At 44.7% G+C, this 22,012-nt stretch overlaps 1 protein-coding gene across 1 annotated transcript in view; it reads left to right on the forward strand.

Moving 5' to 3' along the window:
- The window catches only part of LOC137385155 (NACHT, LRR and PYD domains-containing protein 3-like), a 105,303-nt gene continuing 83,291 nt past the window's right edge, over nt 1-22,012 (forward strand). The window contains exons 1-2 of the mRNA XM_068060100.1: nt 1-56; nt 12,248-12,412. The gene's annotated coding sequence lies outside the window, so the exon portion shown is untranslated. The remainder of the gene's footprint in view (nt 57-12,247; nt 12,413-22,012) is intronic.

Raw genomic sequence — 22,012 nt, forward strand, 5'->3', positions numbered from 1 at the left:
CATAACTCGAACCCACCAGACACTCTGGATCAGGAGATCAGGAGACACAACACAAGGTGAGGACCGGGAATTTACTGAACACAATTATAGTCTTTTTATGTACTCGAATGGACTCGTCGCCTTTTCTCTGCGTAGTTGTTCAATGTTATTGATTAGTTGAAATATCCACAATGGATCGAGTTGGAAAGAATTGTTTTATTCAGAAATTAACTTACTGGAAGCAGCACTGTTTAATAAAAAACTTCCAAATATTATCTCGCAAGCTAACATTGTATTGTTGTAAATAACAATTAAATGTATGTCTAGTGTATGAAATGGAAATGGCGATAAAGTTAGAGTCTGGGACTCTTCAACATAACCCCTAACTATCACCGAAATTCAAAGTTTCCAGCCCTGAGTTTGGGGGAGGGGGTATGGGGTAGTGGGAGTGGAGAGGTGGGTGGTTACGGGATTGTGGTTGGGGGAACTCTTTAATCCATATAGAGTTCAGGATGTTCGGGTTCTTCGGTACCAAAGTGAGTCAAATGCTGCCTTGTTGAGGGGAGTTGCAATCACCATTTCTCTGGAATTTAACTCTTGCATTTGTGAATAAGTCTGAGTCTGAAGATTTCAGGTGCAATACGAACTGAACACCCATAACCAGGTTATTGTTGGGTCAATGCTGACATTTAAAGGCACTATTGATGAGTTCATCTATCACTTTACTGATCATTGTGAGATGGCTGATTGGGTGATAAGAACAAAGAACAGTCCAGCACAGGAACAGGCCAGTCGGCTCTCCAAGCCTGCGACGATCTTGATGCTTGCCTAAAATAACATCTTCTGCACTTCCGGGGACCGTATCCCTCTATTCCCATCCTATTCATGTATTTGTCAAGACGTCTCTTAAACGTCTCTATGGTACCTGCTTCCACCACCTCCCCCGGCAGCAAGTTCCAGGCACTCACCACCCTCTGTGTAAAGAACTTGCCTCGCACATCCCCTCTAAACTTTGCCCCTCTCATCTTAAACCTATGTCCCCTAGAAACTGACTCTTCCACCCTGGGAAAAAGCTTCTGACTATCCACTCTGTCCATGCCACTCATAACTTTGTAAACCTCTATCATGTCGCCCCTCCACCTCCATCGTTCCAGTGAAAACAATCCGAGTTAATCCAACCTCTCCTCATAGCTAATACCCTCCAGACAAGACAACATCCTGGTAAACCTCCTCTGTAGTTTTGACTTTGTGGATAAGATACAGCTGGTCAATATTTTATATTAATATAAAAGCAAAATACTGCGGATGCTGGAAATCTGAAACAAAAACAAGAAATGCTGGATTCACTCAGCAGGTCTGGCAGCATCTGTGGAAAGAGAAGCAGAGTTAACGTTTCGGATCAGTGACCCTTCTTCGGAACTGACAAATATTAGAAAAGTCACAGATTATAAACAAGTGAGGTGGGGGTTGGGCAAGAGATAACAAAGGAGAAGGTGCAGATTGGACCAGGCCACATAGCTGACCAAAAGGTCACGGAGCAAAGGCAAACAATATGTTAATGGTGTGTTGAAAGACAAAGCATTAGTACAGATTAGGTGTGAATATACTGAATATTGAACATCAGCAAGTGCAAACCTGAAGAAAAACAACCTGAAAAAAACAGTGGGTGAGCAAACTGAACAAACTAAGATGAACTGAAATAAATACAAAAAAAGATTGTAAAAAATGTAAAAAGGAATGCCAAAAAAAAAGGAAGAAAAAATAACTAAAAATGACTAAAAATGAAAGTAAAGTGGGGGGCTGTCATGCTCTGAAATTATTGAACTCAATGTTCAGACCGGCAGGCTGTAGTGTGCCTAATCGGTAGATGAGATGCTGTTCCTCGAGCTTGCGTTGATGTTCACTGGAACACTGCAGCAATCCCAGGACAGAGATGTGAGCATGAGAGCAGGGGGGAGTGTTGAAATGGCAAGCAACCGGAAGCTCAGGGTCCTGCTTGCGGACTGAGCGGAGATGTTCCGCAAAGCGGTCAATAAGTCTGCGCTTGGTCTCCCCAATGTAGAGGAGACCACACTGTGAGCAGCGAATACAGTATACTACATTGAAAGAAGTACAAGTAAATCGCTGCTTCACCTGAAAGGAGTGTTTGGGGCCTGGGATAGTGAGGAGAGAGGAGGTACAGGGACAGGTATTACACCTCCTGCGATTGCAAGGGAAGGTGCCCTGGGATGGGGACGAGGTGGTGGGGGTAATGGAGGAGTGGACCAGGGTGTCGCGGAGGGAACGATCCCTTCGGAATGCTGACAGGGGAAGGGAGGGGAAGATGCGACTGGTAGTGGCATCACGCTGGAGGTGGCGAAAATGGCGGAGGATGATCCTTTGGATATGGAGGCTGGTGGGATGAAAAGTGAGGACAAGGGGAACCCTGTCACGGTTCTGGGAGGGAGGGGAAGGGGTGAGGGTAGAGGTGCGGGGAATGGGTCGGACACGGTTGAGGGCCCTGTCAACCACAGTGGGGGGAAATCCTCGGTTGAGGAAAAAGGAGGTCATATCAGAAGCACCGTCATGGAAGGTAGCATCATCAGAGCAGATGCGTCGGAGACGGAGAAACTGGGAGAATGGAATGGAGTCCTTACAGGAGGTAGGGTGTGAAGAAGTGTAGTCGAGGTAGCTGTGGGAGTCAGTGTATATTGTCCATTATGCCAGTGTGAGATGCTTTGGAATTGCTTTGCTCGGACAGCTTGTTATGATGTTCAGCTCTTCAGCTGCTACTGGTGGAATGTAGTCACAACCCAGGACGGTGAGGACAGAGAAGATAGATACAAACGGAGGAGTCGAGTGATAAGTAAAAAAAAGTCATGTAAGCAAAAAAGAAAGTAATATTGAAGAGGAATATTAACCAATTGCTCGTCCAGTATTGTAGGTATCATTTTCCCAACCAGTAAGTACATTTGGTGGAGACTTTGAATAGCTTTGATGAATCCTTTGCAATGGATGGGAAATCCAACATGCAGCAAGATGGAGAGGGAAGCAGGGATAGTGATCCGACTTGGAAAAGGTGGAAAGGGAATCAAATAAAGAGTTGGAGAGCAAACGGATACAGGGGCAGAATCAGCAACCATGCAAGAGGAAAGGAGAGGAATTAAGATTGTTGTAGGTGAGGCGGGAAGGTAAAATCAGGAGAAACAGGACGTCTTTTCGGCTTGATGGCAGCATCCTGTTAGTGGTGAACACCACACGTGTTGCTACTGCAGAGTAGCAACGTGAAACATCTATCTTCACCTGCCTATCACACAAATGAGTAATGTGATATGTGAAATTCAATGCCAGTGTGATGCTAGGTATATCGGTCTTACGTCGCAAAGACTGGCAGATCTTATCAAACAACATGTCCCTTCCACTGTTCACAAAGGGCAAGGTACAGGCCATACCCAACCAGCCCGTGCATTCAAAACTCAAAACAAAGTGTCTCACATTAGATGTGATTCCGTGATTAGACACCATTTGCTAAATAATGCTCAGTGTGCTAAGAATTATGCTGACAACGAACTTAAGATTGTAAGTCGTGCTTGCAGTGTGGGACATTTGCATGCACTGGATAAAAACGCATATCAATGCACAGGGGCCTATTCTTTGCAGACAGAAAGAACACATACACACATTGATCCTGTTTCAGCTAAACAAAATAAGCGACAGCCATTCGCTGGTTCATCCATCAGGGCAATGCATTGACCAATCAGAGTCAAGCTGCCTGGTTTAAATTTCAATCAAAGCTTATCAGTTAACTGTCAGTCACCATAAACTGCTGCATTCTCCGCGGCAACGCCTCTACCAATCAATCAGCACTGTCTTGCCATACAGTGTAAAGTTGCTGCTTTCCCTTACATTGGTATTCTTTTGAATTTTTTTTTAATTCATTCATGGGATGTAGGCGTCACTGGCCAGGCCAGCATTTAATGCACATCCCTAATTGCCCTTGAGATGGTGCAGTCCATGTTGGGTAGGTACACCCACAGTGCTGTTAGGAAGGGAGTTCCAGGATTTTGACCCTGTTTTCCTGATGAGTGCAAGATGAAAAGCTTCGACAACATGTCTCTATTTTCAGCAATACTAAATGGAAATTATAATTCTGAAATTCATGAACATTTCAGTTTTTCAGTCTCAGAATTAATTGAATCTACTGCCAAATCTTTATTTAAATGAAATGAAAAGGTAAATTTGCAATACCACCAATAAAAGTTAACCATCCAAAGGTTTTGCTTGTTTACTATACACATTTGCAGATTAATTTCCAGTAAGTGAAACATGGAACCTGATAATGGTGGGTGTGAACATCCTGATCAGGGCCAACACTATTACTTATTAACTGGAGATTGTCTCTTCGATTTTATGATCATTGTTCTCTAGCTAATAACTGACCAGCTTTATAAACTAACTGTAATGATGGAGAAGGGGATTGAAGTACTCCATGGCAATCCAGATCAGGGGAACATTGTAAAAAGCCTGATACTGAGATTAATGCAGCTGGGATTCTATCTTGCTTTATTGGTAAATTAGAATCGGCTCCAAGAAACATCTCATGATCTAAAGGGAAGATAATTCCAAATAAATAACGTGTTCAATCAGATGGTTCACTTTACCCTTCTCTATGAAGTGTGATCCCAATAAACTAACCACAATCTTTGTCCCTTGCTATCTCTGCCCGTTTATACCGAATTCAGGATAAAGATTTGATTCCAGCTACAGAACCTGGTTTCAGTGTGGGATCTTCTGAACAGTTTGGGGTCAGTTTAGTCATTGTATATGCAATTAATTTTAATAACTGGTTAAAGGATTAGGACAATCCAATCTGAATGAGACAGTGTGCGATTCAGATTCAGCCCTGTGCCAGAGAATAGGGTGGGGGGAGGACTGGACTGATCAGGATGAAGATTGTGTTTATGACTGCATTGTGCAACTGATCTTTACCCAGGGTATGTTCATTACCTGCAGAACCCACAACACTGACTTATCCGGCGACTCTCGGGCCGGAATCAGGATAGTGACCAGACCAGCAATTATATGAGAACAATCATTATGCTTTACTGTAGAGAAATGGATACATCAATTTTTATACAGTTTTCCCCTCATATTTTCCATCTGGGATTCAGATGAGCCTATGAGCCTGCAGCTACTTCTGTAATTATTTAAATAATCCTACCATTATATTTAAATTACCACCCCCTTCCCTTCCTAGTCCCCATGTTAGTTGATATTGTTAATGGCTTCCTCTCTTCAGGAACTGTCCTCCTCCGCTTCTGTTGTCATTACCCACTCATCAACAGAAACACCCTTGATCCCTCTGTCGTTGCAAACTACCATCCTATCTCCAAACTCTCTTTCCTGTCAATCTCATGAACGTGTTGTCACATCTACAATGTATGTCCATCTTTCCAGGAACACCAGGTTTGAGCGACCGCCAGTCAGGTTTCTGCCCAAACCACAGCACTGATACAGGCCCTTATTAAAGTTACAAATGATATCCTTTGTGACTGTGTTTGTTTGAAGTTCCTTCACGACCAGTCTGCAGATTTTGACATGGTTAACTACACCATCCTCCTACAATGCCTCTCCTCTGTTGTCTAACTGGGTGGGATGATCCGCTCCTGGTTCCAATGCTCTCGGAACAATAGTAGCCAGAGAATCATCTTCACTCATCGTCAAAGGTTTCTCTTCTCACTCCAGCCATAGATTTTTCACATGGCTTGTCTGACATCCAGTATTTAATGAGCACAAATTTACCTGAATTCAATAAATATTGGGGAGACCTAAACCATTGTCTTCGACCACTGATGTAAATTCTGTTCTCTGGTCACTGGCAACATCCCGCTCCTCAACAACTGTCTGAGGCCGAGTCGAACTGTTTCCAACCTCAGAGTCCATTTTGACCCTGAACTGAGCTTCTGACCACACATACTCTGCATCACCATGACAGCTTATTTTCACCTCCTCAATATCGGTGACCTCTGCTCCTGCTTTAGCTCATCTGCTGCTGAAACATTCATCCTTATTCTTGTTACTTCTCGACTCAAGTATTTCAGTGGTCTCCTGGTCAGAATCCCAGCTTGACCCTCCATAATCTTCAGCTCATCCAAAACTCTCTTGTCTGTATTTTAATGCACAGCTTGTCCCGTTCACCAATCAACCCTGTGCTCACTGACCGACATTGTCTCCCTGTCCAGCAAAACTGTGATTCAAAATTATCTTTTTGATTTAACTCCCTCCATGGTCTCACCCCTCTCTATCACTGTAATCTCCTCCAGCCCTACAATCCTCTGAGATGCCTGCACTTCTTAAATTATGTTGCATACCAGATTTTCACCATTGGGGCAGTGTATTCAGCTGCCTAGCTCCTAAACTCCGGAATTCCCTTCCGAAAGCTTTCCTCCTCTCTACCTCTCTTCTCCCTGTGGATGGTCCTTCACACTTACATCTTTTACCAAGACTTTGTGAGATTTAGTTTATTAATACTTCATGTGAATTGGATTCTGATGAAACATTAACTCTGCTGTTCTCTCCACAGATGTTGTCTGACATGCTGAGAATTTCCAACATTTTCTGTTTTTGATTATGTCACTGGAAATGACTGGATTACCAGCAGGGAGGAACAGTGCGTGTGTTCAGGAAATGTAGGGTGTTCAAGGAAGCCAGACTGTGTTTGAGCCTGGCCGTTCTGCTAGTGATTATTTAAACAGAATAATAACCAGAAAATGTTGGAAAAACTCAGTAGGTCCGGCAGCATCTATGAAGAATGAAACAGTTAACAGCTTAGTACTGTGACCCTCGAGTTGAACTATGGGCGATAATGGTTGAACCTGCCCAGGTGTTCTGTAAGCAGCTGCATCTCTCTCAAACTGCAGAACGACCTGCACAACATTCAGGTTTGAGCTGGTAAGTGGCAAGTACATAGAACATAGAACAAGTAGCGTTCACACCACACAAGTGCCAGGCAAGCAGCATCTTCAGGAAGAGAAAAACTAACCATCTCCCCCTGACATTTAATGGCATTACTATTGCTGCATTCCCCACCGGGATAAATATACAAACATATGAAATAAGAGCAGGAGTAGGTCACATGGCCCTTCGACCCTGCTCTGCCATTCAACAAGATCATGGCTGATCTGATTGTAACCTCAACTCCGCAATCCCGTTTACCACCGATAACCTTTCACTCCTTTGCTTATCAAGAATCTATCTACCTCTGTCTTAAAAATATTCAAAGACACTGCTTCCACTGCCTTTTGAGGAAGAGAGTTCCAAAGATTCACAACCCTCTCCTCATCTCTGTCTTAAATGGGTGACCTCTTATTTCTAAACAGTGACCCTTAGTTCTAGATTCTTCCACAAGAGGAAACATCCTTCCTACCTCTACCCTGTCAAGACCCCTCAGAATCTTATATGTTTCAATCAAGTCGTCCTTTACTCTTCCAAACTCCAGTCTAGCCTGTTCACCCTTTTCTCAAAAGGCAACCCGCCCATTCCAGGTATTAGTCGGGTACACCTCTTGTGAAATGCTTCCAATGCATTTCCATCCTTTCTTAAATAAGGAGCCAAATACTGTACACAGTACTCCAGATGTGGTCTCAACAATGCCCTGTGTAACTTTAGTATAACCTCTCTACCTTTTGTATTCAGTTCCACTCGCAATAAATGATACCATTATATTAGCTTTCCTAAGTACCTGCTCTACCTGCATACTAACCTTTTGCAATTCATGCACTAGGACATCCAGATCCCTCTGAATCTCAGAGCTCTGCAATCTCTCACCATCGAGATAATATGATTTGTTTTTATTCTTCCTGCGAAAGTGGACAATTACACATTTTCCCACATTATACTCCATTTGTCAGATCTTTAGCCAGTCACGTAACCATCAATATCCCTTTGTAGCCTCCTAATTTCGTCTTCACAACTTATTTTCCTACCTATCTTTGTGTCATCAGCAAATTTGACAACCGTACCTTCGGTCCCTTCATGCAAGTCATTTATATAAATTGTAAAACGTTGAGGCCCGTGCACAGATCCCTGTGGCACACCACTCGTTACATCTTGCCAACCAGACAATGACCAATTTCTGCCTACTCTCTGTTTTCTGTTAGCTAGCCAATCTTCTATCCATGCCAATATGTTAACCCCCAACCCCCACCCCACACCATGAGCTTTTATTTTCTGCAATAACTGTTGAAGTAGCACCTGATCAAATGCCTTCTGGAAAATCTAATCACAGTACATCCACTGGTTCCCCTTTATCCACATGTTACCTCTTCAATGAGCTCCAGTAAATTGGTTAAACATGATTTCCCTTTCACCATGCCAGCTTGACTCTGCCTGATTACCTTGAATGTTGCTAAGTGCCCTGCTATAACATTTTTAATAATAGCTTCAAACATTTTCCCGATAACAGATATTAAGCTAATCTGAGTGCAGCTCCAACAACACCCAAAAAGCTCGACAGCAGACAGGACAAAGCAACCTGATTCATCAGCACCCCATCCACAACCTTAAGCATTCACTCCCTCCACCACTGGCACACATTTGCAGCAGTGTGTACCATCGACAAGATGCAGTGCAGCAACTTGCCAAGGCTTCTTTGACAGTACCTTCCAGACCCATTACCTCTACCATCTACAAGGCCAAGGGCAGCAGATGCATGGGAACACCACCATCTGAAAGTGTCCCTCCAAGTCACACATCATTATAACTTGGAATAATATCACCATTCCTTCACTGTCGCAGCGTCAGCATCCTGGAACTCTCTGCCTCACAGCACTGTGCGTGGACCTACACCACATGGCCTGCATGGGTTTATAAAGGCGGCTCACTACCTTCTTCTCAAGGGCAATTAGGGATGTGAAATAAATGCTGGCCATGACCGCGATGACTGCAATCCATGAAAGAATAAAATAAGAACTATGTAACTCAGTGCTGATCAAATGTGTGAGCGGGGCTTTGTGCTCCATGTTTACAGATTGATGGGAGGAGCTGTCAATCTCCTGATCGGAGGCAATAGGAGGAGCGGACTAACTGAGGGTCATTAATTGATGCAGAGTTCTGGCTCAGTAGTGACAGTGAGCATGCTCCACCTCAGTCACCAATTGTACACAGCTTCAGTTAAATATCTGTTTAGGTAAATGAAATGTCCCGGAACTTATCTCCAAATAATTCATCATGGAACAGTAAAGAAGGTTTCTGTAGATGGAATCAGTCAGTAACTTATTGATCTATACTGACCCCGTTTATATAAACTCCCAAAGATTGAAGAGATTCTGTACTTCATAAATAATTTATTACACTATTTAATCTTCAAACTCCAATTCCTCAGTCACACCTGCTGCATCCCGAGAGTGATCCCGATAAACCCGCAGGATCCAATTCCTCAGTCACACCTGCTGCATCCCGAGAGCGATCCCGATAAACCCGCAGGATCCAATTCCCCAGTCACACCTGCTGCATCCCGAGAGCGATCCCGATAAACCCGCAGGATCCAATTCCCCAGTCACACCTGCTGCATCCCGAGAGCGATCCCGATAAACCCGCAGGATCCAATTCCCCAGTCACACCTGCTGCATCCCGAGAGCGATCCCGATAAACCCGCAGGATCCAATTCCCCAGTCACACCTGCTGCATCCCGAGAGCGATCCCGATAAACCCGCAGGATCCAATTCCCCAGTCACACCTGCTGCATCCCGAGAGCGATCCCGATAAACCCGCAGGATCCAATTCCCCAGTCACACCTGCTGCATCCCGAGAGCGATCCCGATAAACCCGCAGGATCCAATTCCCCAGTCACACCTGCTGCATCCCGAGAGCCATCCCGATAAACTTTTCCTACTACTTTGCTTCTCTTTGAGTCATAGTTATACAGCACAGAAACAGGCCCTTTGGCCCACCGTGTCCACACTGGCCATCAAGCACCTATCTATTCTAATCCCATTTTCCAGCTCTTGGACCGTAGCCTTGTATGCCATGGTGTTTCAAGTGCTCATCTAAATACTTCTTAAATGTTGCGAGGGTTTCTGCCTCTAACACCCCTTCAGGCAGATTCCAACCACCCTCTGGGTGAAAAATGTTTCCTCAGATACCCTCTAAACCTCCTGCCCCTTACCTTAAATCTATGCCCCTTGTTTATTGACACCTCCACTAAGGGAAAAAGTTTCTTCCTATCTATCCTATCTATGTCCCTCATAATTTTGTATACCTCAATCAGGTTCCCCATCAGCCTTCTCTGCTCTAAGGAAAACAACCCTAGACTTTTCAGTCTCTCTTCATAGCTGAAATGCTCCAGCCCAGGCAACATCGTGGTGAATCTCCTCTGCACCCTTTCCAGTGCAATCACATCCTTCCTATAGTGTGGCGACCAGAACTGTACACAGTATTCCAGCTGTGGCCTAACTAGAATTTTATACAGCTCCATCATAACCTCCCTGCAGTTATATTCTGTGCCTCGGCTAATAAAGGCAAGTATCCCATATGCCTTCCTAACCACCTTATCTAACTGTGCTGCTGCCTTCAGTGATCTATGGACAAGTACACCAAGGTCCATCTGTCCCTCTGTACTTCCTCGGGTCCTGCCATCCATTGTATATTCCCTTGCCTTGTTAGTTCTCCCAAAATGCATCACCTCACACCTCTCAAGATTAAATTCCACTACAGAAGAGAATACAAAAACATTCCAGTAATAGATGTAAATCAGGAGTTGGAAGGAAGAGGGGAACTTGGTGAAATTACAATCACTGAGCAAGCAGATGGAGCTGTGGGCTGACAAGTCGCTGAGTCCTTATGGACTTCATCCATTCATCGTCTTATAACAGGTGGCTAATAAGGTAGCAGATGCATGGTGTTAAATTTTCAAAATTCGCTAGATTCTGGAAAGGTTCCAACGGACTGGAAAGTAGCAAATATAACCCCTCTATTCAAGAAGTGGGGGGAGGCAGAAAACAGGTAAATATAGGCCAGTTAGTTTGACATCTGTCATGGGAAAGGTGTTAGAATCGATCATTAAGGAGGTTATAGCTGGGCATTTAGATCAACTCAAGGTAATCAGGAATAGTCAGCATGGTTTTGTGAAAGGAAAATCATGTTTAACCAATTTATTGGAGTTCTTGGAAGGAATCCGTTGAAGGGTGGCACAGTGGTGCAGTGGTTAGCCCCACAGCCGCACAGCTCCAGTGATCTGGGTTCGGTTCTGGGTACTACCTGAGCGGACTTTGCAAGCTCTCTCTGTGACTGCGTGGGTTTCTGTTGAGTGCTCTGGTTTCCTCCCACAGACTTGCTGGTTGATAGGTAAATTGTCCATTGTAAATTGCCCCTAGTGTAGGGAGGTGGTAGGAGAATTGAGGGAAAGTAGAGATGTGCTAGGGAATATGGGATTAATGTAGGATTAGTATAAATGGGTGGTTGATGGTCAGCACAGACTTGGTGGGTCGAAGGGCCTGTTTCAGTGCTGTATCTCTCCATGACTCTAAACCCGCAGGCTCCAACTCCCCAGTCACACCCGCTGCATCCCGCGAGTGATCCCAATAAGGCTCCACCACCCCAGTCACAACCGCTGCATCCTCAGAGTGATCCCGATAAGCCCCCAAACTCCAGTTCGCCAAGTGCTGTTCGTATTGCTAGAGATAGCGATTTGATTTCTCTTCAAACTAAGAGTAGACTGTATTTAATTACACAGTCCACTGTAAATCATTCAGTTACTGATTCTAATTTTCACTCAGATATTTTATTACAGACATGTAAATATATATTGTCCAGTTGTGCATGTAAATTACGATTCATTGTGAAAGAAAAGAAAGTTAATAGCCTTTGCCATCTAACTTTACTCATTCACTACATGCATTAAGTGGGAACTGAAGACATGGACATGTGGAACAAACTGTATCTAACCAGGGACTGAAGATCGAGACATGGGGAATGAACTGTTACTAACTGGGGACTGAACCTTAAGTCATGGAGAATGAACTGCCTCTACCTATGGACTGACTATTGAGACACGTGGAATGCACGACCTCCTCTTATCAGGAACTGAAGAATTAATTTCTCACATGTTGTGGCTGTGGTTTTAAAGGGACATGGAATGTTGGAGCACAGATACTTGAGACTGTTTATTCAATTCAATATTTATTGTATTTAAGTTTGTTACCTTTATTATTAAACATTATAGAACAAATGAACATTACATTTATCTTGAAGGAAGCAATATTGTTCTCCTTTTCTGCCCTGCCATAATTAGATCTGCTGGTGAACGATGAAGTGATGAGAAAGGTCACAGCTGGAAGTAAACAGGGATTGTAGACTGAGGAACAACAGCAGGTGAACCAGCACAGGATTGTGAGAGCACCAACCAGAGAGAACCCTTCCCATTCAAAGAGCTGTCACAGATCAACTGGGGAGAAAGGTAAGAGAAAGTCCAATTTACTCTGAGAAACACTGGTCCTGTAGACAGTACACAAAGGTTACAGTGTGAGGCAGGAAATGGTGAGACTGAGACTGGCAGAGTCTGACCACCGAGACAATTATCCAGCATGAGGCCGTGACATGGATTGTGAAGTGAGATCAATTTCTGTCTCAAAACACACAGGATTGAGTGAATCTTGCATGTATTTTAGATTTCAGATGTTTCCCGTCTTGTGATATCTGGAACTAGGGGACACAGTTTAAAAATAAGTGCTTTCCCATTTAAGACGGAGATGAGGAGCAATTTCTTCTCTGAGGGTTGTTCATCTTTAGAATTCTCTACCCCAGAGAGCAGCGGAGGCTGGGTCACTGAATATATTCATGGCTGAGTTAGACTGATTTTTGATCTACAAGTGAGTCGAGAGTTATGGAGGACCAGCAGGAAAGTGAAGTTAATGTCGCAATCAGATCAAGTCTGATCTTACTGATTGGTGGAACAGGCTCCAGGGGCCAAATAACCTACTCCTATTCCTGCTCCTATTTCTGATGTTCTTATGCTCTGGGATTGTTTAATTCAGCAGTTAAATGGTTAATGTGCTCATGTACAGAAACAGCCTTTCCCTCAGCTCACAGACAAGACACTGATTCCTGGCTCAATCTGCAATCCTTAGGAATTCAATAAGAATTTTAACAGACAATCTCCCAGATAGAAAGTAACAATTTATTTCTCACTATTTGTCTGTTTCATTGCATTTCCCTGGAAGAAGAGATAAAATAAATTATAACTGAGGTTGTTCACAGCTGAATTGGCCACAAGTTGTCTGACTGATTGAATTCGGTTTCACTAGAAAGACCTTTCCCTGTTCTGAACCAAATGAGGAATAGTTGAGTTGAAATCCATCCTGAGGGCAGGAAGCATCTTTCACGCTGAGGCTGGAACTCGGAATCTCACAGAATAAGGATCAGATCAAATTCCCAACTTGTAATTTGTTAAAATCAAACAAGGAACTTCTGCCTGATTGGTTATTTCAATATAACTAGGATAGAGCTTGCAACATCCACATGTAAATAAAGAGATATAAACTCCCTGCTTCATCAAGGTGAGGTTCATGTAGCAGCAAAGCCTCATTTGTGTCTTTACTCTTTCATTTCTCTCTTGTTTCTTCCTCTGTAAAACCTGTTATGTTGCCCGGCTGTCGGGGCTCCAGTTACTCTGCAGCTGTGGGCTTACACTGTGACTGAGGCAGCACATTTTAAACAAGGGATATCAGGGTTAAACCCTCCTGGGCTCCAGAAGTCTCTTCACAGGCACATTTGAAAAATGGTTGTGAATCAGAAAGTGGGAAAAAAAAGCTCTGGGGATTTACCCCATTCTGGTCCAGAGGCACCTCCTTCCTACTGTTGTCGTTCACAGTTCAGACAGACAGTGTTGGGAACCTTGTCCTTCCAACTTGGTACATTTTATTTTATCATTTTGACTCGCTGAACTGTTCCTTACCCGGTACATTTTAATTTAACTGATCAAAGGCGGGATCAGAAGTTCAGACCAAACACAAAGTTCAGCTCAGTAAACTATTAACACATTTGCACTGACAAATTATCCCTCTCTGCCAAGCACCTGGAAAATCAACCTATAGTTACTTGAGGCCGGAATGAACACAATCCAGTCACAGAATAGGAGTAACTTCCGAGAGAGAACTTGTTCCCAATTCATTATTACAATGAATTATTGTTTAATGCAGCAATGTCAGTTTGTCAGTTTCAGACAGTTAGGAATGGATGTGAATGAGCTGAGAATGGAGCAGGGATTTGTGTTTTTACTGAAATAAGTTCATGTTAATGAGATCATTTGTCAAACTTACTGAATAAAAACAGATGTCAGAGATAAACAAACTTCAGGAATGTTTAGATGCCAAGCGTTTCAGGGCTGAAAACCACTTTTCACACAGATAGTCGGATCCTGATGATTAAACTTCAAATAATTAACATGCCCAAATTACTAGGTAGGAGGTCTCATTACTAATCTTTATATACAAAAACAGAAACTGCTTTTATTTCAGATTTCCAGCATCTGCACTATTTTGCTTTTGCATTAGTAGTTACATAACAAGTTTCAATCCTTCTGTTTAACTGCATTAATGGTCTCCTTCCTCCTCCAGCCCAACAAGACACCCTCTGAGAACACTCCATTCCTCTAAGTCTGGTCTCTTGTGCATTTCACCCTCTCTTCGCCCCAACTATGGTGCTCACACCTTCTGCTGGCCTGGATCTCTGCTCTCCAATTCCCACCTAAACCTCTACACCCCCCTCTCCTCGATTTGGACACTTCTTAATAGCGACTAACTTGACCAATCTTTTGTCCACACCTCGTTCTACATCCTTTATTCAGCGCCCATCTTTTGTCGGATTTGGTTTCTGTGAAGTGCTTTGGGATGCTTTCCGATGTTTAAAGTGCTGTGAAAATATAATTTGTTGTTGTGTGTTTATTATCCCATTGTGAGTGAATGAAAAAGTAGGTAACTGAATTTTACAAGGTGCCAAATTTGCTTATAAATTATTGCTGGAAGATAACTTCAGCTATAGTTTGGAGAAATTACTGATGTGACAGAAACATTTTTACCTTTCCACAGTGGGTAAAGAAAAGCACGCTGACTGATAGTTTTAATTGAACACACGGGTGAGGGAAGACACACAGTGTGACACACATGTAGTTGGAGAATTATGATTGTATACAATTGTCGATGTACACTTACACATTATTTGTGTTTTCAGAGATTGCAAAACCATTTAAGATATTCCACATTTCAACGCTTTGCATCACCTCACTGTTTAAAAAGTGACAATTACAACCTTAGTGAGACTTTTAATGTTAAAAATACGACATTTAAGCACCCAGACCAATTTAAAGAATTAAATGACAGAATTTCACGTTCTAAGACTTTTTGTAACAACTAAATTAAAAGTAATCCCCATTAACGAAGTAGTACTTTGTCAGTCGCTGATACCGCAGATTACCAAGCATGGTATTTTATTTGTATATTAAAATATTGAAAACCTCACACCACACTTTGACATTACACATTTCTCTTTAATGGCAAAATATTTGTTATTAAAAGTCTCAAACTCTTTTCAGCTGCAAAGGGATGGATCTCTCAGACCTCCACAATATAAATTTCCTCTTTGATTACTTCGCCGAGCAAGACATCTCTGAATAAGTTGATTCTTGGTGATCCATCACAAAATCAATAAAATTTAATGGGAACCTAACATCAACAGTAGATTCTCCTTTTCAAATACAGAAATTACAGAAGTCTGGTTTTCAGCAGAGTCAACTGTGTAAAGGGGATGATGGACCGACTGAGATGAGACAGTGTGTAACCCAGGGAGAATGGACCCAGTGTGATCAGACAGCGTGTAACCCAGGGAGGATTGACCCAGTGAGATCAGATAGCGTGTAACCCGGGGAGGATGGACCCACTGAGATCAAACAGCGTGTAACCCGGGGAGGATGGACCCAGTGAGATCACACAACGTGTAACCCAGGGAGGATGGACCCACTGAGATCAGACAGTATGTAACCCGTGGAGGATGGACCCAGTGTGATCAGACAGTGTGTAACCCAGGGAGGATTGACCCAGTGAGATCAGATAGCGTGTAACCCGGGGAGGATGGACCCACTGAGATCAGACAGCGTGTAACCCAGGGAGGATTGACCCAGTGTGATCAGACAGTGTGTAACCCGGGGAGAATGGACCCAGTGTGATCACACAACGTGTCACCCAGGGAGGATGGACCCACTGAGATCAGACAGTATGTAACCCTTGGAGGATGGACCCAGTGTGATCAGACAGCGTGTAACCCAGGGAGGATTGACCCAGTGTGATCAGACAGTGTGTAACCCAGGGAGGATTGACCCAGTGTGATCAGACAGTGTGTAACCCGGGGAGAATGGACCCAGTGTGATCACACAACGTGTCACCCAGGGAGGATGGACCCACTGAGATCAGACAGTATGTAACCCTTGGAGGATGGACCCAGTGTGATCAGACAGCGTGTAACCCAGGGAGGATTGACCCAGTGTGATCAGACAGTGTGTAACCCAGGGAGGATTGACCCAGTGGTATCAGACAGTGTATAACCTGGGGAGGATGGACCCAGTGTGATCAGACAGTGAATAACCCGGGGAGGATGGACCTAGTGAGATCAGACAGTGTGTAACCCTGGGAGGATGGACCCAGTGAGATCAGACAGTGTGTAACCCGGGGAAGATAGACCCAGTGTGATCAGACAGTGTGTAACCCGGGGAGGATGGACCCAGTGTGACCAGACATTGAGTAACCCGGAGAGGATGGACCCAGTGAGATCAGACAGTGTGTAACCCGGGGAGGATGAACCCAGTGTGATCAGACAGTGTGTAACCCGGGGAGGATGGACCCAGTGTGATCAGACAGTGTGTAACCCGGGGAGGATGGACCCAGTGTGATCAGACAGCGTGTAACCCGGGGAGGATGGACCCAGTGAGATCAGACAGTGTGTAACCTGGAGAGGATGGACCCAGTGAGATCAGACAGTGTGTAACCCAACAAGGATGGATTCAGTGAGATCAGACAGTGTGTAACCCAGGGAGGATGGACCCAGTGAGATCAGACAGTGTGTAACCCGGGGAGGATGGACCCAGTGAGATCAGACAGTGTGTAACCTGGGGAGGATGGGCCCAGTGAGATCAGACAGTGTGTAACCCAGGGAGGATAGAGCTAGTGAGATCAGACAGTGTGTAACCCGGGGAGGGTGGACCCAGTGAGATCAGACAGTGTGTAACCTGGAGATGATGGGCCCAGTGAGATCAGACAGTGAATAACCCGGGGAGGATGGACCCAGTGTGATCAGACAGTGCGTAACCCGGGGAGGATGGACCCAGTGAGATCAGACAGTGTGTAACCCGGGGAGGGTGGACCCAGTGAGATCAGACAGTGTGTAACCTGGGGAGGATGGGCCCAGTGAGATCAGACAGTGAATAACCCGGGGAGGATGGACCCAGTGTGATCAGACAGTGTGTAACCCGGGGAGGATGGACCCAGTGAGATCAGACAGCGTGTAACCCGGGGAGGATGGACCCAGTGTGACCAGACATTGAGTAACCCGGAGAGGATGGACCCAGTGAGATCAGACAGTGTGTAACCCGGGGAGGATGAACCCAGTGTAATCAGACAGTGTGTAACCCGGGGAGGATGGACCCAGTGTGATTAGACAGTGTGTAACCCGGGGAGGATGGACCCAGTGTGATCAGACAGCGTGTAACCCGGGGAGGATGGACCCAGTGAGATCAGACAGTGTGTAACCTGGAGAGGATGGACCCAGTGAGATCAGACAGTGTGTAACCCAGGAAGGATGGATTCAGTGAGATCAGACAGTGTGTAACCCAGGGAGGATGGACCCAGTGAGATCAGACAGTGTGTAACCCGGGGAGGATGGACCCAGTGAGATCAGACAGTGTGTAACCCGGGGAGGATGGACCCAGTGAGATCAGACAGTGTGTAACCTGGGGAGGATGGGCCCAGTGAGATCAGACAGTGTGTAACCCAGGGAGGATGGAGCTAGTGAGATCAGACAGTGTGTAACCCGGGGAGGATGGACCCAGTGTGATCAGACAGTGTGTAACCCGGGGAGGATGGACCCAGTGTGATCAGACAGTGTGTAACCTGGAGATGATGGGCCCAGTGAGATCAGACAGTGAATAACCCGGGGAGGATGGACCCAGTGAGATCAGACAGTGTATAACCCGGGGAGGGTGGACCCAGTGAGATCAGACAGTGTGTAACCCGGGGAGGGTGGACCCAGTGAGATCAGACAGTGTGTAACCTGGGGAGGATGGGCCCAGTGAGATCAGACAGTGAATAACCCGGGGAGGATGGACCCAGTGTGATCAGACAGTGTGTAACCCGGGGAGGATGGACCCAGTGAGATCAGACAGCGTGTAACCCGGGGAGGATGGACCCAGTGAGATCAGACAGTGTGTCACCCGGGGAGGATGGGCCCAGTGAGATCAGACAGTGTGTAACCCGGGGAGGATGGGCCCAGTGAGATCAGACAGTGTGTAACCCGGGGAGGATGGACCCAGTGAGATCAGACAGTGTGTAACCCGGGGAGGGTGGACCCAGTGAGATGAGACAGTGTGTAACCTGGAGATGATGGGCCCAGTGAGATCAGACAGTGAATAACCCGGGGAGGATGGACCCAGTGAGATCAGACAGTGTGTAACCTGGGGAGGATGGGCCCAGTGAGATCAGACAGTGTGTAACCTGGGGAGGATGGGCCCAGTGAGATCAGACAGTGTGTAACCCGGGGAAGATGGACCCAGTGAGATCAGACAGTGTGTAACCCGGTGATTTAAAAAAATCTTTATTGGGATGTCAGTTTCAGCTAATCTTTCACCTCAATCCATATAGCCACCTTTTCCTGATATCCCTTTAAATGTTTAGAGAAGAGAAATCTATTAACGTGAGGTGTAAATTTAGCATTTGGCCCAGCATCAATTGGTGCTTGCAGCGGAGAGTTCGAATTTTCTACCGCCCTTCACACTTACAAATGTTTCCACACCTGATTCTCTAATTTGTAGACTATCTCCCCTCACCCCAAATTCTCCAACCAGCAGAAATGGCTTATTTCTATTTACCCTAACCGATCCCACAATGTGTTGAAAGCTTCACTCAAATCACCTTCTTAATCCCAGGGAATGCAACCCGAACTCTGGAATCTCTCCTTGAACTTTAACCCTTGAATTTCATGTATCACTGTAGTGAATCTGCACTGCACTCCCTCCAATATATCCTTCCTAAAAAGTGGTTCCCAGAACTGACCACAGTACTACAGGTTAATGTGTGTCCGGCGAAATGGTGCACGAGAGAGTTTTAGATTCTGGAGGTAATGGGATACGTCTGATGCAGAATAGACTTGTAGAAGATGGAGCGGTTACACCTGAAGAGAGCTGGCATCAATGTCCTCACTGTATAGTTCACTGGTACTTTGGGGGAGGATTTAAATTAATTAGGCAATGGGGTGGGCACCAGAACAAAATGTTGTGAGGGGAAACGAATGCACAGAGGACTGGGAAAGGCAAATAGCACTAATGTTAAGAATCGTGCAATAATACAAGGGATTGGACAGCAGCCGAATGTGAAGCAGTCTGGGATGTGTTTGGAGTGCAGATAGCTGAATACATGTGGCATGGTAAATAAGGTCGGTGAGCTGCAAGTGCAAGTCACCACATGGAAGAATGATCCAATGGCAATCTCCGATACTCCATAAAGGAGCAATTTGGAACTTAATATTCCTGACTGCAAGGTATTCGGGAAAATTAAGAAGAAGGGATGTATTTGCAGCATTAATTTTAAAAAAGTCTATTGTAGCTCTGGAGAGGGTTGATGTTGTTGAGTTGAGAAGAGCAAAAAAGTAATAAAGATATAAGAAGTCCTGCAAGAGAAGGGGCGGTACTGGACCTAATCTTAGGAAATGAAGCTGGACAAGTGGTAGAAGTGTCGGTGGGGGAGCATTTCGGGGATAGTGACCGTAAATCTGCAAGATATAAAGTAGTTATGGAAAGGGACAAAGATGGACTAGAAATAAAAGTACTGAATTGGGAGAAGGCGGATTTCAATATGATAAAACAGGATCTGGCGAAAGTGAACAGGGAGCAGTTACTAATCGAAAAGTTGACATCAGACCAATGACAGTCATTCAAAGAGGAATGAATGAGAGGTCAGGGCCAACATGTTCTGGTAAAGGTGAAGGGTAGGGCCAACAAGTCCAGGGAACCCTGGATGTCAAGGGATATGGAGGATTGGATAAAGAAAAATAGGAGCCTTATGGCAGTTCAGAGGGCTGAAAACAGCGTAGGCCTGAGAAATAGGGATTTGAGAAAGTGTAGGGAGTACTTAATAAGGGAATTTGGAGAGCGAAGAGCGAGCATGAGAAAACACTGGCAGGCAAGATAAAGGATATTAAGGGCAAGAGGATAACCAGGGACAGAGTAGGGCCTATTAGGGACCAATTAGTGGCAATCTGTGTGTGGAGCTTGGTGAACTTGTCCATAGATCACTGAAGGCAGCAGCACAGATAGATAAGTTGGTTAGGAAGCCATATGGAATACTTGCCTTTATTAGCTGAGGCATAGAATATAAGGGCAGGCAGGTTATGATAGAGCTGTATAAAACGCAAGTTTGGCCACAGTTGGAATACTGTGTACAGTTCTGCTCGTCACACTATAGGAACGATGTGATTACACTGGAGAGGGTGCAGAGGAGATTCACCAGGATGTTGCCTGGGCTGGAGCATTTCAGCTATGAAGAGAGACTGAAAAGGCGACGGTTTTTTACTTAGAGCAGAGAAGGCTGAGGGGGGACATGATAAAGGTATGCAAAATTATGAGGGGCATTGATAGGGTAGATAGGAAGAAACTTTTTCCCTTAGCAGAGGGGTCAATAACCAGGGGGCATAGATTTAAGGTAAGGGGCAGGAGGTTTAGAGGGATTTGAGTAAAACGTTTTTCACCCAAGGGGTTGGAATCTGGAACACACTGCCTGAAGGGGTGGTAGAGGCAGGAACCCTCAACATTTAAGAAGTATTTAGATGAGCATGTGAAATACCATAGCCTACAATGCTACGGGCCAAGTGCTGGAAAATGGGATTAGAATAGTTAGGTGCTTGATGGCTGGCATGGACACGATGGGCCGAAGGGCCTGTTTCTGTGCTGTATAACTCTATGACGATAATGAATTTGATTACAATTAAGCAACAATAGAGGAGCTATTGCATTACTGAGTAATATAGGCCACCAAATAATGGAAAAGTGATTGAGCAGGCAAGTTATAGGAAAATGAAAGAACTGCAGTGTAGTGATGAAGGGAAATTTCAATCATCCTAATATAAACTGGGATAATAACAGTGTAACCTACAAAGAGTGGGAGAAATTCCTGACATGTATACAAGAGAACTTCCTTTATCAGTGTTTCCAGCCCAACAAGGAAGAACGTATTGTTGAATCTTGCTTGATTAAGGTAAGAACATAAGAAATAGGAGCAGGAGGCTCCTGGAGTCTGCTCCAGTATTCAGTACGATCATGGCTGATCTTCTGCCTCAACTCCACTTTCCCGCCCACTCGCCATATCCCTCGATTCCCTGAGAGATCAAAAATCTATCTCGGATTTAAATATTCTTAATGAGGAAACATCCACAACCCTCTGGGATAGAGAAATTTCAAGATTCCCTCTGGGGAATAAAGTGGAGAACTGTAGCATGTTTTAGTGGGAGAGCATTTGTGGAACCATGATCATAATCTCATCCAGCTTCGAATAATAATAGTAATGGAAAAGGACAAGGTACAACCAAGCATAAAAATACTTCAGTACAAGAGGACTCACTTTACTGAGTTGAAAAGGGATCTGGCTCAGATGGATTGGAATCAAAAAGTGGTCGTCAAAACAATAATGAAAAATGGGAGGACTTCAAATAGGAGATGCTTCATCCAGAGTAGACACATTCCTATTGGAGCACAGGAAGAAGGAAGGAACGGCATTCACACCGAGAGCAGCCTGGGTGATAAACG

The sequence above is a fragment of the Heterodontus francisci genome, chromosome 28 (genome assembly GCF_036365525.1).
Source record: "Heterodontus francisci isolate sHetFra1 chromosome 28, sHetFra1.hap1, whole genome shotgun sequence".
Lineage (NCBI taxonomy): Eukaryota > Metazoa > Chordata > Chondrichthyes > Heterodontiformes > Heterodontidae > Heterodontus > Heterodontus francisci.